A 17007-nucleotide genomic window follows, 5' to 3' on the forward strand; every position below is an offset into this window, starting at 1 on the left:
GAGCCAAGATGACTGGACTCAATCTACGAAGTGGAAAGAAAAACTGCCTTCAAAACTAAGATGCTCCTGAAGGTGCTGACAAAAGACAGCATGAAATACTGTCACCTCTTGGGTGGAGTGTGGCAAACAACCAGTAGTGTGCAGCATGTGGCAAGAATCTTGCAAAATGCCATGGCAGGTATGAGGAGCTGAAGCATTTTTGTAAATAACTTGTCTTGGCACTTGTTAAAACAGACAATACAACACTGCTCCTTATTTTATTCAAACCATGTTCTAACATGACCAAATACAAGTCACGGAAACAAATACCAGTTAGTATATACTTGCTAGGAGAATTAGTTAATCTAAGGTCATATATCTTTCTTTTCCTCCTTCTCTTGCAAGGAATGGTTATCCCTTGCACTTTGTTCTTCCTTTTCTTTCATCTTTTTATCTTTTTGTACATTAAATCCCAAATGGGCTATATCACAGCAGTATCTTTATTCTAATCAGCTTCCTGATTATCCCCTGTGTTGTACTGATTAGTTTCTTCCCCGGAACCCATGTGATGTCACTTAATCTTTTCAGATAACTCCACAAATAGCTTGTGCTATCTGATTTGTTGGGGAAAGAGTAAAAGGTATGAATTGCCCCCAGTTTTAAAGCTATGGTATTATATGGGGCAGCGGTAGTGATAAAGGTGAAAGATTCATAGTAGGAAATAATCAAACTTCCACAATTCTTGATGACTGACAGAGAAGAACGTTCAATGCTGATGCTCTGTGAAGTTTCACTAGACTTTAGAAATGACTTGAAAGAAAGGGAGAAGAGTACAGGTAACACCTCATTTTGCTGCCTAGCTTTAGTACACTGAATCCAAATGCTGAAATGTAACTTGCACTTTTCAGGAGCCAAAGGTTTTGACTTTTCACTTATGTTGCTTAAATTCCATTGATTTCAAAGACATTATTCTCAATTTATGCAAGAGTCAAATTGACACTTCTGTTTTCCATCAATGGATTCTGAGGTCATACATAAATTACATTTGAAGAGAATTAAGGGAATTATATGGTTGCAAAATCAGACAACAAAACAGTAAGAAATAACAATTATTCTACATAATATTACTTTGGGCCCTGTTTTTTAAGATATGATTGCACAATGTTGTTCCCCCAGTCTATTTCTCATTCAGTGTGAAAGATGTGTACAATGAAAGATGCGTACTCGGTGGATGACTACTCTACACCCTCTTTCCTCATGCTCCAACCCCTTGCCTTATTTACTGCAGATTATTGAAGCTGTGCACTAATGACAGAATTTCTTTTTTTTTTTTTTTTTTTGTAATGGTACTTAACATTCTAGCTTGTAAGTAACTTACAGTTGGAACTCATAATGTCTTTATGACGTCCCAAAAGCTGTAAAGTTGTTTTTGTTTTCTAGGAGGGGACTTGAGGCACTGAGTTTCATTTCAGAGATGCTCACTCATTTTAGGTGCCCATTGGAGATGCCTTCGGTTCAATTTTTCCAGAGTACTTAGTATCATATTGTCAATATATATAAATTGCAGAGTTCCCTTTGACTTCAGTTGCAGTTCTGAGCACTCAGCACTTTAGTAAATTGAATACTGGGTATTTTAATTTGAATTTGAATCCCTAGAAAAATGAGGAACAGAGTTAGTGCTCCTCATATGGAACCAGCTTGGGTGTGCCTTGCACCTGTGGTATAGAAATGCCCTCAGAGCCTCATAAAATACCAGAAAGGAGGCAGGTGTTATTTACCCTGTTTTGCAGATGGAGATATGCAAAGAGGTTAACCCTTTAACCGGGATTGAACAGGAAATCTGTGGTAGGACTTGAAAGTGGAGCTGCATCGTTAATTTGACCACAAAAATGACTTCACTCCCTGTTTTGTGGATGCATATTAGCCAGTTTGTGTGGGACTAATGTTAATGGTAAGACAATTTGTATTGACCTCCAGATGTGTTTAAAAGGAAAATAGTTGAATATTTACTTTGGATGAAGTCCAGAGTACACAAAATACAGTGGTAATAACAGGCAGCTTCAAGAGTGAAACTACAGTTTGTTTCCCACGTTTGCTTATGTTTTGTTGGGAAAAATCATTCAGAATCTTTTTGGCAATGTTACCATGTGAAGAGACAGAGTCTCTCTGTATAAGGTTCGGCCTGTGTATATTTTAACTGTGGCTTTAGCCTGAGTTGGCACTAGCATGTGTAGCATTAGTTGAGGAAGAAATTCATCCAATGCTGTTTAGGACTATCTGTTGGCATGATGGAAACTCCGTGGGTGCACCAGCACAGTCACATTGCCAGCCTACCTTTCTGTTCCCTTTTCTGTCCTGTCATTCCTAGATGCTCTGCAGACCTCTTGCCATTGATCCAACCAAAGGTCTAATGGAGAGGTACTGCCTAAAGGAATCTTCTGAGCTGTTAACATCTGGCAGATATTGAAGAGGTTATTTGGAGGATGCAGAGCAGTCAGACATGGATTGAGCCAAACATAACAGAAGCCGTTATCCTACTCATGATATGTGGAAGTGTAATTCTTGTACCTGTCACCATTGCTCATTGCATGCCCAAGAAGGCGTGTGCTGAGCATATCCTTCAGTGGAGAAGGACTGAGACACCACACAGTGGTATGAGGTTCAGCCGTGAAGTGGGATGGAGCCTTTTGCCATTTTTTGGAAATGTTAACTTCAGCATTAAGAGCATTCTGAAAGTTGATTAAGCCCTCATGTTGCCCACACTGGGCAGTGTTATTTCCATGCTAGCACTGCTTGCCAGAGAATGCATGGTATTGTGTGTCCCTCTATGAGGTGACTGTAAGTAAATTGCATTCATCCGGGCATTTTGCCTAATTAGCAGAGCAGCTGCTTTTGAAAACATTCTTCTTAAAGGCTGATGTCTCAAGGATTACTTTATTTAATTAGAAGGAAACAAATCGCTGGTGAGATGGTCTCTTTCTAGAGAGTTCAGAGAATTTGATTTGAATTGAAAAAATGACTTTTTGAACTATAGCTTACAGGGTAATGGATGGGAAAGAGGAAGCAAGAGTGCAGCTGACATACAGCTCCTGCTACGAAAACAGATTTGAGTTGATGGTGGTCTTTAGAGAGAGGAATCTTCTAAAAACATGAGGAAAATCCTGCCTTCAGCTACTGGGGATTAGGAGATGTCCATCTGTTTTTGTGATTATTTCTGTTTATTTTTTTGCAAGGCTGCAGATTGAGTCTCTCTTGTGATGCTCCCAGCATGATGGTGGGGGTTGTAGGGATGGGAGGAGGTTTCCCTCAGGAAACCATGAAAGCATTCAGTCTTGCCTCTTTCCAGTTTATGCCTTCCAACTTAAATATTCATGTCTAAAAGGCCTTGTTTTGGATCATGTGAAAATGTTTGTTTGTTCATAAATTTGTGGACAGATGGGCAAACTAGGGGAAAACATGAGCAATTGTTGCATAGATGCAGACTCAGGAAGCACAGAGCATGCAGGAGAATGGAGAAAATGGTGGGGACCAGAAATCCAGGAATGACACAGAGTAGCTAGGATGAGTCTGGGGCCAGATGCTTGAGAGTAAAGCCAGAAAACAGTTAAGGGCATCAGTATTCAGAAAGAATGGGAGGTATGGGAGTGTAATAGAGAATGGAAACCGGGAAAAAAGTGATACGATTTTTGTGTGGCAATAATGGCTTCTTGGCAGGGATCTTGAAAGCATTGCCATCGTTTAACTGAGAAGAAGCTGAAGCACAAGGAAATTGTTCGAACTACCAAGGTCTAAGTTTATAACAGATTGTAACCAGAGGTGCCCGGGGGGCATGTGGTGAGTACAGTTGGCCTGGAGCCAGCGCTCAGTCACTGCACCTCCACCTACCTGCTCATGGGACTGGGCACAAAATGGGTATTAAGGCTCTTTGGAAGTAAGTGAAGATTTTAATCTGGCCTCTTTAAGAATGAGATACTGAAAGTAGATGCTGAGTGCTTCTGCTGTGGGCTGGAGAGCTGGGTCAGAAGGCTGTCCCACAGAGCTGGGGTAGGGCAGTTCTTGAAGAGGGGCTATCAGTAAGTTGCTGCTGAGAGGGACGGTGACCCTTCCCCATCACTTCAAAACCTCATCTGTGGTCTGGTGGAAGGGGTCAGGCTAGCTGAGGAGAATAATGATTATTTCTCCACATCTTTTGGTGTGGAGAAATTTATAGCTTTTACTTTTTTCCCAACAGAACCTGATTTTCTTCCTGTCCTCCTGATTTCTGTAGGCCCTGCAGCATTTTTTTTTCTGCCCTCTTTAGCATTCATAATGCTTAGCAATATCATATCACCTGGAGAGTTCGTTAAAATATCGTTAAAATCTCTTTTCCTGATCATTAATATTAAATGAGAATTCAATTCATTTGCTCTTCATTTTTACTTTCCCTTTACTTCATTTCCCTTCAACAGCTTTTCAATATAGGTGACCATGTTTGTATATCCAAGCTGCCATCTTTTCTGTTTGTATGCCTGGTTATTCCAAGTTACACGTGATTCATCACTTGAGGGTCTGCTCTCATTCTTATAAGCTTAATTTATTCTTAAGTATGGGTCTTTCTGCTAATATTTGAAGTACTTCTCGATTGCAAAGCTGCCTTCTAAAAATATTTTGAATCTATGCAGTTATGTTGATTTAATCATTTGTCATTCTCATTTTCTTCTAGTCTGAGGGATCCCAATTTTCTCCTTTTACTTGTCCAGCATTCAGAATAAATGGAACCATCAAAGCCTTTAAAGTTACACCAACACAAGATTTGTGTTCCATTGCTTCGTATTTCACACTGGACACATCACATCAGATTTTTACCTACCATTTGCATATGGATTTATCTTTTCACCATTTGGTTTATGTGTGTGTGTGATCTATGATCTTGCTGTTTTCAAAGTTCCATACTTTTCTGAAAAACAAAGCAAAACCAGCTGTGTGCAAGGCCTTAGCCTACTTCTTAGTCTACTTCTTTGAAAAGGAATATATCTCCAACAGGAAAAACTAAACATCAATGTGCAGTTCTGCAGTATAAGTATTCCTTTTGCCCTACTGCAGAATTCTACTCTGAAGTCCTGTAAATGAAGGGCACTACCTTTTTTTTCAGGGCAAATGAAAATTTAAAGTTTGTTTTTTGCAAAAAATAATCTTTTTTTTTTTTTTTTTTTTTCCCAGCATGAATAAAGCTCAATACCAGGGGGGAAAAAAAATATCTGGGTCCTTTCATAGTAGTGTATTGACAAGCATACTTAAGGATGGCAAAAATTTTTAAGACGTATGGTTAGAAAACCCCAAGGCACTGATTCAGCAGGATGCTTAAAAACTCATCTACCTCAAAATAGGTGAGTGGTCCCACTGAAGTCAATAGTGCTACTTCTGTGCTTAAAGTCAGGCACACACTTTAATATCTTGCTAAACTGAAGCCTAAGACTCACTATATTTAATCTTGCCAAATGCTTCTGCACATTCTGGATCACAGCATTCAGAATGAAATGTCTGTTGTTAAAAATAGATCCGCTACCTCAAAGATATCCAGGAGGAACAAAGAAAGAAAGCAACAAAGAAAAAGGAATTCATCTTAAGAGTTTTACAGCATGCTGATATAGCTGATGTTTCTATTTATTTGCATTGGAGATCTGTGCAGGTAATGGGAGTTAGACTGAAATGCAGAGGATGGCACGGTAATGTACTTTTATTGATTAACAGGAATTGAACGCGTTCAGATAATGCACTCTTAGCTTGCTGGATGCTAAAAGGTCTGCTCCTTTTGGATTCTTTCAATAATAAAAAAAATATAATAAAACAACAACGAAAAAAGCCAACAACCTGCTGACTTTTGAGGGCTGCAAATTTCATTGGGCATCCTTTGAAATGCCTTGTCTTTTCTAGTAAAGAGCAAATTGGACAGATTCAGTTTGCTTCACTGACATGCATAGTTAGTGGGAATATGTTGTGAGTTTTGTGAGCTAACGAGATTTATATGATGGTGTGTAAGAGTCATACTGAGCATTGTGGCAACTGGGAAATGTTTTCACTTAAATGACTTCTATTAAAAATGCAGCTCCGTATATCCCCATAGAAGCAAGTCAATGAGATGGGAGAAAAAGCCTTATCAAATTCCTTGCTTCATTCCAATGATGTTAAATCCTAATTCCACTAGGATGGAACTGTATGGAAACACACATACTGAATCCTGTGTTTCAGCCATTACTTGGCCTCTGTTTATAAGAAGGAGACCCACTGTGCAAAACATGCCTTGGGGAGCATGCTTTCCTGCTGAGTCTACCCTGAAAGAATCATTCACAGAGCTTCAATTGCATCTCCATTTTTTGGTCGGTAGGTCAGTGATAAAACCACAGCAGAAATTGCTTCAGCATTGTAAATGGGCAAAAGTTACCGGTGTACATCACATCACTGCAGTATCGCTGAATGCATCTGGGGAGCAATATTACGGAAACTTTTTTCAACAAAGCCTTTGCTTCACTTTTCATGACTAAATAGAGCAGTGGCAAACTAAGAAATTATATTTATGGTTCATTCACATTTGTATTTCCTATAAAGGTTAACTAAACCTAGCTACTGAGTAAAACTGAGTTATTTTACAGACAATGGTTCTTTGCTCATAGGACATTGCAGCTCCTGTCATTTGAAGAAGAGCTGTGCTGGCAGGAAGATGGTGCTTATTGTGTGTAACTATTTTTTCAGCATACCGTGCAACATGAGCAGGTTTGCGAAACTCTGGTTGCATACCAGTACTGCCATCGTCTCTCATGCTTTGCCATTTGCATGTGGGGTCTGCTAAATTCATCATTTACAGCAGCGTGGTGATCAGGGGCAGTTATAAGTCATTAGTGAACTGTGAAAAACAAATGGAAAACTTACAAGCATGCTGCGATAGCGGCTGTGTGCTCAGCAAAGGGGTGGGCTAAAGCACATATTGCACATTCCAGGACAGAAAAGAAGAATGGGAGACACATAGCTGATCTCTAATTCCTCTGCTACTGAGGCTGTGGCGTTTGTGCTTTGTTTAACATTGCTGTTCACAAATTTTTCTGTGAACAGGATGTGAAAAAGCGCACACATGCACATATGTTATCTACGCCCTCTGACTTTGCCATGTCATCCTCACTTCAACTTACTGCTCTTCAGCAAATTTGTATTTATTGTCAGGTGCCCAAGAAGATTCTTTATGTTCTTAATTGCATTTTTCTTAGACTAGTTTGATTGCAAGTACTTTGCCATATGTACACCTGGGAAAGACAGAAGACAGGAATTTGTAACCAGAGCATTTTATGAAATACTAGGTTCTTAAAATCACTCAAAGTAGCACATGTCAATATCAGCAATCCATGTCCAAGTAGCCCTTAATCAAATCATTTGCTTACAAAGAGACAAATAACACAGTACCAGTTAATTGTGCATGAGATGATCTGACGTGTGAAATACATACTACAGTACGTGACGTGTTCTCCCTTACCACAGCAGACTCATACGACCTTTCCACATGCCTTTCTGATGTAACAACATGAGCTTACAAGGCATCTCTTACTTGCCTTACTGTCCTTTTGGCTGCAGTGGTACAAGGTATTCCTTCTGCCCACCTGTGCCAGGCTAGGCAATAAGCACCCTGAGTCTCACCTCCTGCTAAATGTTCTTATACTCAGCTTCAGAGGTGTTGTGCAGGACTTGCTTGAGCGGACAGGTGTTGAGAAGCTTACAAAACTGAGGAGGGACTATGTGAAGTGAATGCCGATTTAAATCTGCATCAAAACTGAGAAAGCAGAGAAGTTCTCCCAAAGAAGGGTGCCCCTCTCTAAATCCTGGAGAAGCACAAATAACACTAGAGTGCATTTCCAGTCATGGCACTGCTGGAAAATTTTGTGTGGTAATGCCTCAGTACTTCCTACATATTAGTTTTCTTGTCTATTAAAGCTTCAAGCCAGGTTCACTTTGAGTACACCTAAATCCAGCTTGAAAAATGTCCGGGCAACTAAGTTTGGTCTGAACTTGACCTATTGCCTGTAAAACAGTCTCCTCTGACTGGTAACAGGTTTTCTGGACATCAGACTTGGTTCCATTAGGAGCGGGAGCAGCCCAGTTGCAGTTCCAACTGCTCTTCTTCCTCTGACCAAGGTAATTGTGCTTTGGTGCAATGGGCACATTTCTGGTCTTACTGACCATGGGATTACTGTGCCATTTTGGAGAGGTGGAATGAGCTGCTACATCAGTGCCATAATACGTGTAGAGATGCTCCTTCAGCTTCTGGCAGGACTGTGTGAGTGTCATTGCGATGGTGTCCCTGAGCCTGTTTGTGCCGCGGCACCATTCTAGCCCAGCCACGTTGTTTGGTATTGTGGTGCTAGCTCATGGCCCTGCACCACAGCTTGGGCATCCCCTGAGTTCATTGTGCAAGCCTGCCTGAGGGACGCTCTAGCTTTCTTACCTCTATACATTCTGCAGCAGCTTTAGATTAAAGTATAATCAAGAGGCACAGACTCTTTTCATCACTTTTGCTGAGCTGAAATAATCCATCTGGTTGTTTCCATTCCTGTTTCTCAGATTCCTCTACCCTGCAACACTGACAAATTTCCTCTCTTTTCTGCATAGAGCCATTTTTAAAAGCTCTTTCTCAGCAAAGCAGATGTATGGTCTCAATGCAGAAATCCTTATCCAGATTTTACCTTGCAAAGCTGGAGAAGTTAGTGTCCAGCCCCACAGCATGGTAGATTTATTTTTCCCTATTTCTCTGACCTTAAGGGAGACACTAGTGCTTTTTTATTTATTTATTTATTTTCTAAACCTCATTAAGTATGCCAGAAGACCTAAAATCAGCCCTCTGTCCAAGCATCAGCGTGGATCAAGTTTTCTCTACTCTCTCTTGCAAAACAGAGGCAGCTGCTATCCTCATTGTTACGATGAAGAACATCTGCCATCTCTTATCAGGAGCCTGAAACCTTAGCTAGCAGCTACCCTGCTGGATGTTTTTAATACCTGCAAAACAACACTGATCTACCAGCTGCAGTACAGATTAAGGACAAACACAGAAACACTTGCAAAAAAACAAAGTATCTCCACATGTGTGGGCACCCAAAGAAATATTTCATCACAGAACAGGATGTTTTAAATTAGATGCTCAAATCTCCTTTCCTGCAAGCAAATTCTTGTGTAAATCCTGTAAAGCTGTTCCTAGAGAAAATTTGGAAGACTAGATTTGCTTTGTGTACATTTTCTGTTTGCTAATGAGCGTATTCCATTGCAAATCCATCCTGGCGAGCAGACAGTAATCCACCCCTCCCAGGAAATCGAATGAAGGTAGCAACAGGCAGTTTTTGTCTTTATTGTCCTCTGGAAGCAATGTTGAAATGAATGGCATTGTCTGCTCTCCCCACCATGTAAGGTGACGTGCAGAGATGGCAGGTGTTATTTTGTGGTGCCATAACAGAGACTGGGATCAAGTTCTGGTTGTTCCTTGGATTAATGTGGGAAACTGAGGAAATATGAGACTAATGAGGATGTTATGGAGGAGGAGATGCTCACTTCCCTTTCTAACAGTGCTGAAGAGAGGGAAAGTGGGAGAAAAACACATTTGCTGTCTTGCACGCTAAGAAGATGGATGTTTCAGACAAACTCTTCAAGGACACCAGCTGAATCATACAGCAGGTTTTCTGGAGAACAGCAGTGGTGCAACTTCAGCCATCCTTTTTGCATCATGTAGAGCAGCAGCTTGTCCCTTGTAATGGTGAAGGTGGTGGTGGCGGTCAGAAGCTGAAGAGTATTGGTATCCCACCAGAAAATGGGCCACCTCAGTTTGAAATGCAACAGCTTTACTCGTACCCCAAAGACCACTTCTCACGTGATGCTGGTCTCAGGTCAGTATTTACACACCAGACTAGGCTTGGAACACATCAGTAATTTTCTCAGCTCTGCTGCATCCTTGGTGTTTGTGTTCAGGTTTGTCACTTCATCTTTCTCCGATGTACTGGGAGCCCCCCAAAAGAACCATGTGGTGTGACCCCCAGGAGCTTGCTCTCTGCATACCTCTCTCTGGAAGAGAGATAAAGAGTTGCTTTCCTGGTTTCTGGGCTAAGTTCTCCAATGAAGGCTTTCATTTCTGGTCTGTGAGCTCTCAGCCTGACAGTGCTATGCTTCTCCCTTACTTACACACAGGGCTCATGCCCAGAAACCCCTTTCTTTTGGCTTTTCACCTGTGTGTGTAGTGTGGTTTCTTAGAAGGTTAAATGCTGCTGCTATCAGAAAGCAGAGTGTTTAATATTTTTTTATAATTCTCTGTTTCATTTCATTTTAAATTAATCCATCCCGTCTTGCTGAGATATAACAAGTAGTCTGCCTAAAAACATATAAATATGGTTAGATTACAAGGTACTTAAAAGATGCCCCACCTTGAGCTGTTTGTGAACTGCTTAGAATGAGTGGAAGTACGTGGCAATGGGCAGAAGTCTAATCCCAAGCAGGACTTCTCCCTTTGTCTGAAATTCCAGGATGGACCACAAACGCCACAGCTGTTTGTGTCAGCAGAAAACCTGGGGACTGTTTGAATTGGTCCTGTTTTGACGTGGCAGCTCTGCATAAAATGTCGTGGTGCCCTAGACCAGAGGGCTGGGAACATAATAAAAGCTGTAAGGGCACTAACACTCTGATCATGCTGCCACAAGAAGTCAATGCGTGTGGGGAGGGTTCCTCTGGATTTCAGCATCAGCAGAATCCACCCCACTGATGTGGGAGTGCTTTACCTCGCCGCTGTTCTCTCTCCTCCAAGATCAAAGTTACCATAACTCCCCACTTCCCCTGGGGGAGTAGCAACAAACTGATGAACTGCTTTGCTGGTAACAACTCAGTCAAGATAAAACAGCAAACAAACAAACCAAAAAGACTAAAGGAAGATGAACTCATGAGGAGCGATACAAGAATAGAGCAGTTAATCAGTTGGCTTCAGATCCAGTCCACCAAACATCCCTTTTGCTGGATTATTTGCTCTAGGCTCAGCCACCATGCTTGGTGTTGCCCTTCAGCCCTCCAAGAGGCATCCCACAGCTGTGTTTTCTCATGGTTCTCTATCCCTGTGTGATTGAAAACTCTGGCCCTTAGAAATTGTCGCTTTCTGAAATGAAAGGAGCATAGGAGCAAGTTTGTGCTAGGTGAGGCCTAACTGGCTTTCCAGTATGTGCTGTTGTGTCAGCACAGCCAGTAGCCACAGAGGAACATGAAGGCAGAGGTGAAGGTATATGTACTGGAGAGGGTTCATGGATAAGGTGCAGCCTTAGAAGATTATTTCCTATTTTGAAACTGTTTATTTCTGCCGATGATGCTAGTTCATGTACTTGGTCTTTTACATGGTCCAGAGTGACATCTAATGGCAAAGCAGCAGACAGCACCACATCTAACGAGAGGTAAGTGGACAAAAAGCCGTAGTTGCCAGTCATTTATGTAGTGACAAGGGCAAGGTAAATTTAGTCAGGGGTGAAAAAAAATAGACTATATTAAACTAAACTGTAATGCTCTGTTTGTAGCCATGCTTCAATATTTATTACCTGAATAAAGCTGGTAAGTTAAGTAATCTAAAGTTAGGAAGGAACAAAATTAAGTTGCCTGTAAAAATCTATTTCACATATGTTATCTTAATGAACTATCAGTGAGTTTAAACAATATGAAAGGACTAAGTCAGGGCAATATTCCAGAAATGAGTCAATCCAAATATTCTATTTTGAGTAAACCTTATATATATATATAACTGCTTTTATTAAAATTGCCAAGGTCCTACAAAACAGTTTGTTTTGAAGAAAACAGCATATTATAATAAAAGGTATTATATTTTCAACCATTCAATGCTGCGTTGTGGTGTCACTGTTTTGAACTATGAAAACTGTAAATCTGGCCAGTCTTACTAACATAAAAATACATTTGCATATGCTGTATAAATTCAATTTTAGGCACCAGTAAAGGCACCTTTGCATCATTAATTAACGTTGCAAGAACACTTTATGTGCTGTGTTCAAGTGTAGGAGGCTGGCATTTAAAATGCGTAGTCATAAATAAGGGATAACAATAGCAAGAAAAACTTTGGAATTGTTAGAGCTGACTTTTTAGGGAAATAGCAGTTTACCTGTTTACCTTGAAATATATGATTTTTATTTGCAGTAATGGGTATTGAATTATATTGCATTTAGGATAGTTTCAGAACTACAAAAATAAAAGGAAAAATCTAGTATTATACCTATGTGCATATATGGCTATCTGATATATATGTGTATATTGATATATAAAGCAGAGTTAGTAGGCTGTGCATAGTACACTTAAAGAGTGTCAATGCCTAAGAGGCATTAGAACACACACAGTTTTAAGGTAAGTTTTCAAGTCTGGCCTGAATCCGTAAAACAAAACTGCACCTACAAACACTTCAGGCATGTGCATAGTAATTCACTTTGGTTCCATCCTTAAGAAGGCTGAGCAGCATATGGTGAAACCAGGGACAAGGTGGCTTTGGTGTGTTTTGCATCTCTTTAATCTTGACGTGCTGGTAGCATGTTTTTCCTGTCATCCTTTAGCTTTCTGAATTCATGATAAAGGAATGAAATTTTGCCTTTTTAAAATAGATTTGTAAAAGGCATATATATTATTTTCAAATGATTATTTTCTTTATGGGTTTTTACGTTAGAAAGTTGAGTTGCTAGCTACCCTTCTGCCTAGAAGTCTTTATAAGGTGATTGAAATACTATCATGCTTGTGGTAGTGAAGAAGCAGTATAAAAAATCCTTTTTGTACAATACAAAATTGAATTTAGGATCTCATTGCTACAGGATGCTGTGGAGACTGAAGTTCAAATAGTTAGGCAAAAGAGAATTAGAAAAAATCATGAAAGATTTGTCTATCGGTGGCTGTTAAATGTAGCTGGAGTGCATCCATCATCTCAGGAAGCCAGAGCTGCTGATGGCTGAGGAATGAGAGTATAAACTGGGGAAAGCATTACTCTCTGATTGCGCCATTTCATATGTTTTTTCACTTAGCATCCAGTATTAGTTACAGTCAGAAATCTATCTCAGCTAGTTGCACTTTTGCTCTCTCCCCTATGGCTGTTATGACAGTTTTTTTTTCCTCCCCCAAAAGCTTTTTTTTTAAATTATTGAGTATTAAGTATATTAATTCAGATTAGAAAAGCACTTGTTTATCATTATCAAAGTACAAGTGGGCTGCAGTTTTAAAGGTAAATGTGTTACCATTATGGCTGCATCACATTAACTTAATATCCACTGTCCTTGATGATTATTAAGCAAGCAAATCTGGAAATGTAGTGTTTTTGTTAATCTCAAGCTTCCTATCACTGTGTATTGATTGTGCTCAGAAGGGGCTTTCAGCTGAACATCTCTACCCTTCAGGCAAGGAGCCTTTCTTTAACAAAGCATTTGGTATCCAGCAGCTGGAGGCCTACGGTTTTAGACACTGGTCCTTTCTTCAGCTCTAAGGAAGGTGTTTAATTATATATCATTTCACGTCCAGGAAGTAGCCTGGGAATGCACCGACTACTTTGTAGGGTCTCTTTGTGGAAAAACAAAGAATGTTATTTTTTCATTGTGTTTGCTTCCTTAAAGACCTCTTTCCATCTCAGAGAAAAACAGTGTGCTATTTGGGGACAGAAGTCATTAGCAACAAGGCATACTTTTTGGAAGCTGGGATAATTAAGCATTAGAACATTTTAAAACCAAAGAGAGTTGACTTATTGAAGGGCTGAAAATAGTTCAGGGAAATTCTGAATAGTCTGTAACCTACTGGAGGTCAGTCTGACTGTGATAATGGCACCTTCCATCAGCTGTAGGAAAAGGTGGGGTTCTGAGCTGACTGTTACCTCTCAGGAACGAGGTCATGCAATTATAATCGACATTTCCATAAAAACATCTAAGCAGCAGCAAGCAAAAAAAAATGAGTTGGATGCTAAGATCTGTGGAAGACAGTAGATGGCGCAAAGATGTAAGAAAACATCTTGGGTTTTCTTTCAGATTAGGGGTAAGACTCCAAAGAATTTTAGGGTGAGTATGATAAGGGCAAAAAAGTCTCAGCTTTATTGCTCAAAATCCAGCAGGGATCGTGTGTGGGAAGAAATGAAGGAAATGCAATTTATACTGATGCTGCACATAGCAACTCTGAAGTGAAGTTTGCATATGCTATCCACTAAAGTGTTTTGATTACAGTTTTACAAATATTCTGCTCCCACCTAGACCTTTGTAACTTTTTTCAGTGTGATTTTTGGAGCTGTCGTGTCCTTCAAGTTTGGACTTTTCTCACTCTACCCTGAGATGAAGCAAAGCCTTCAGAGCCTTCCAGAAAGCAATAAATTACCATGCCATTATTACCTGACACCCAAGCTATAAGAGAGGCTATGTTTACCTCTTTTGTGTCTGATTTCCTATGTCCTTTTTTCAGGCTCTATACCTTGGATATCCTAATCATTAGCCTGTTCAAGATGAGCAGGCCTCTTTGTGTCTTTCCTTTTTAAATGTTTAATTCTGGAGCTGAGAAACTTTCCCTAACAAAAATTATGTGTGAATGTTTTGTTGCAGCAAGTGAATCTTTGTGAAAATTGGTGGTGATCCAGCATTTCCCAACAAAACCTCTCCTGGCAGGTTTCAGGGCAGTGTGGCATTCCTCTGTTTTTGTGGGATGCCAAAGTTGGCATTCCAGCCTGCCTCCAGCTCCTGGCGCTATCATTGTAGAGCTGTGGGTAAAACAGCCCAAATGGAGAGTAATAGATTTTTTTTTCTTTTCTGGAGGTCAAAACATTTTAGAAATTTTCTTCTGCAGATCTCTCCAGATTGATCCTATCACTTGGGAATGTGGAGGAAAGGCCAGATGTGGTGGTGAGTGGTGGGGTGGTGTAAATCAGGGACAAAGTTCTACCTCTGTGCCTGGCTAGCTTAGTGGGACCAGAAGGAGAGAAAAGGTTTGCGACATTGCTTACTTTAGCAAGACAAGAGCAGGCCGTGCCTCAGGGATAGATAGAAGTGCTTTCAGAAAAGGTACCTGCAGAATACTGTGGAGTGCTCAGTATTGAGACAAGGTAGGCAACAGGCAGGAATATAGCTTGAAAGAGCTGGAAAGACAGCTTACCTACAGAGGAAGGTATGATCTTGGCAGAAAATACTAGTTGTGGAAGGATAACTAGACATGCTAAGACGTTGCACACTGAATAGTGGACACCTTTTAAAAGGAGAGAGCCAAGGAGAGGACAGGCGTAAAGAGTACTAGTGCCTGTGCATCAGGAACTAGCTGGGAATAAGCAAACAAGCTTCAAGGATCTTGGATGCACTGGGATGTGGACAGGCATGGAAAGGAGAGGAGCTTCAAGAAGCAGGAGCCTTCCAGGTGCATTGAGAGAAGAGCTGGGTAACTGCTGGAAGCAATTAGATATTTTATTTGAAAACAAATTACTTTTGCAGTGGAAACATTTTCTAATAATGTGGTGGCTTCAACAAACTTCTAGTAAAATGCTTCCAGGGTTCTTAGGCTCCTTCTCATCGTATCACCAATAAGCCATTGCTTGATTCGAGCCTCAATTACACTGAGTAATGTAGCTCTGTGGAAAGACACTAAAGCTATCATTAACCCAAGCTAGTGCATCCACCTGATACACTGTGATGATGTGCAGAGACAACAGGTTGCCAAAATCGTTGGTGCAGGATCATATCTGAGGTAATAAATCCACACTTTGGCTTTCATGCTTACACAGCTGACCAGGGAATCACTGCGGCCTCCTTCATTGTGTGAGGCGGATCTCTTGCTCAGTGTTTGCTGACAGCTGTTTGCATGGCTTCAGTACAACCATCCAACCAGCACCAGGATAGGAGTTGTATCGTTGCCCGTACTCTGGCTACAGGGGTCAAAATCATTTGAATTTGTTGCAGGTCCTTAGAATTATCAATAATTTATTTATAAACATGCAAGACAATTTTTTTACTTACTTATTGAGAAACAGCTAGGCTACGTGCCCCTTTACGTCACTGCTAGCACAGGCTCACAGAGCCATATAGAAAAAAGAGCTCTGGGTTGAAAGAGGTGTGAAGGGTATGGCCACTGAGGAGAACATTGGTGTGGGCTGTGAGGGTAGGGTACTGAGATATCACCTTGAGACAGTTGTTTCCCCATGGTTTGTGTCAGAGATCCTCACGGTTTAGTCCAGCAACAAATCTTGCAAAGTGCATCTCGGTGAAATAAAATTAGAGAACTAGGTGACCACTGCCAGAAGTCCAGTCCACAGCAAGTTGTTGGTCTTAACACAAGAAACCAGGTAAAATTCCCCAGTCTGTATAGGTGATCAGACCAGATAGTGAATTGTTCCTTTTGGACTTCAGAGAAACGCATGAGTTTTATATACTACTGAGACTAGATTCATTGTGTAGAAAGGGATCTGGGGGTCTTGGCTGACAGCAAGTTGAATATAAATCAACAGTGTACCTGGCGGCCAGGAGGACCAACCATATTCTGGGGTGCATCAGGCACGGCATTGCTAAGCTGGTCGAGGGAAGGGATTGTCCCACTCTGCTCTGTGCTGGTGTGGCCTCACCTCCAGCACTGTGTGCAGCTTTGGGCACAACACTATAAAAATGACATAAAGCTATTAGAGAGTGTCCAAAGGAAGGTTACAAAGATGGTGAAGGGTCTAGAGGGGACGATGCCTGAGGAGCCGCTGAAGTCATTTGGTTTGTCCAGCCCAGAGCAGAGCAGGCTGAGGGGAGGCCTCATGGCGGCCTGCAGCCCCCTCAGGAGGGGAGCGGAGGGGCAGGCGCTGAGCTCTGCTCTCTGGGGACAGCGACAGGACCCGAGGGAACAGCATGGGGCTGGCACAGGGGAGGGTCAGGCTGGGTGTTAGGGAAAGGTTCTGCACCCAGAGGGTGGTCGGGCACTGGGACAGGCTCCCCAGGGCAGTGGTCATGGCACCGAGCCTGAAGGAGTTCAAGAAGTGTCTAGACAATGCTCTCAGACATATGGGTTGGTTTT

At 41.2% G+C, this 17007-nt stretch overlaps 2 long non-coding RNA genes across 2 annotated transcripts; both read left to right on the plus strand.

Moving 5' to 3' along the window:
- Positions 1 to 647: 647 nt before the first annotated feature.
- On the plus strand, positions 648 to 5097 carry LOC121067764. Its single transcript, XR_005818431.1, has 4 exons — positions 648 to 815; positions 2348 to 2631; positions 3694 to 3813; positions 4682 to 5097. It is a non-coding gene; the product is annotated as an uncharacterized LOC121067764 (long non-coding RNA).
- Positions 5098 to 8088: 2991 nt separating this feature from the next.
- LOC121067681 lies at positions 8089 to 16694 on the plus strand. Its single transcript, XR_005818383.1, has 3 exons — positions 8089 to 8100; positions 13482 to 13485; positions 16410 to 16694. It is a non-coding gene; the product is annotated as an uncharacterized LOC121067681 (long non-coding RNA).
- Positions 16695 to 17007: the final 313 nt, after the last annotated feature.

Source organism: Cygnus olor, chromosome 3, assembly GCF_009769625.2.
Source record: "Cygnus olor isolate bCygOlo1 chromosome 3, bCygOlo1.pri.v2, whole genome shotgun sequence".
NCBI lineage: Eukaryota > Metazoa > Chordata > Aves > Anseriformes > Anatidae > Cygnus > Cygnus olor.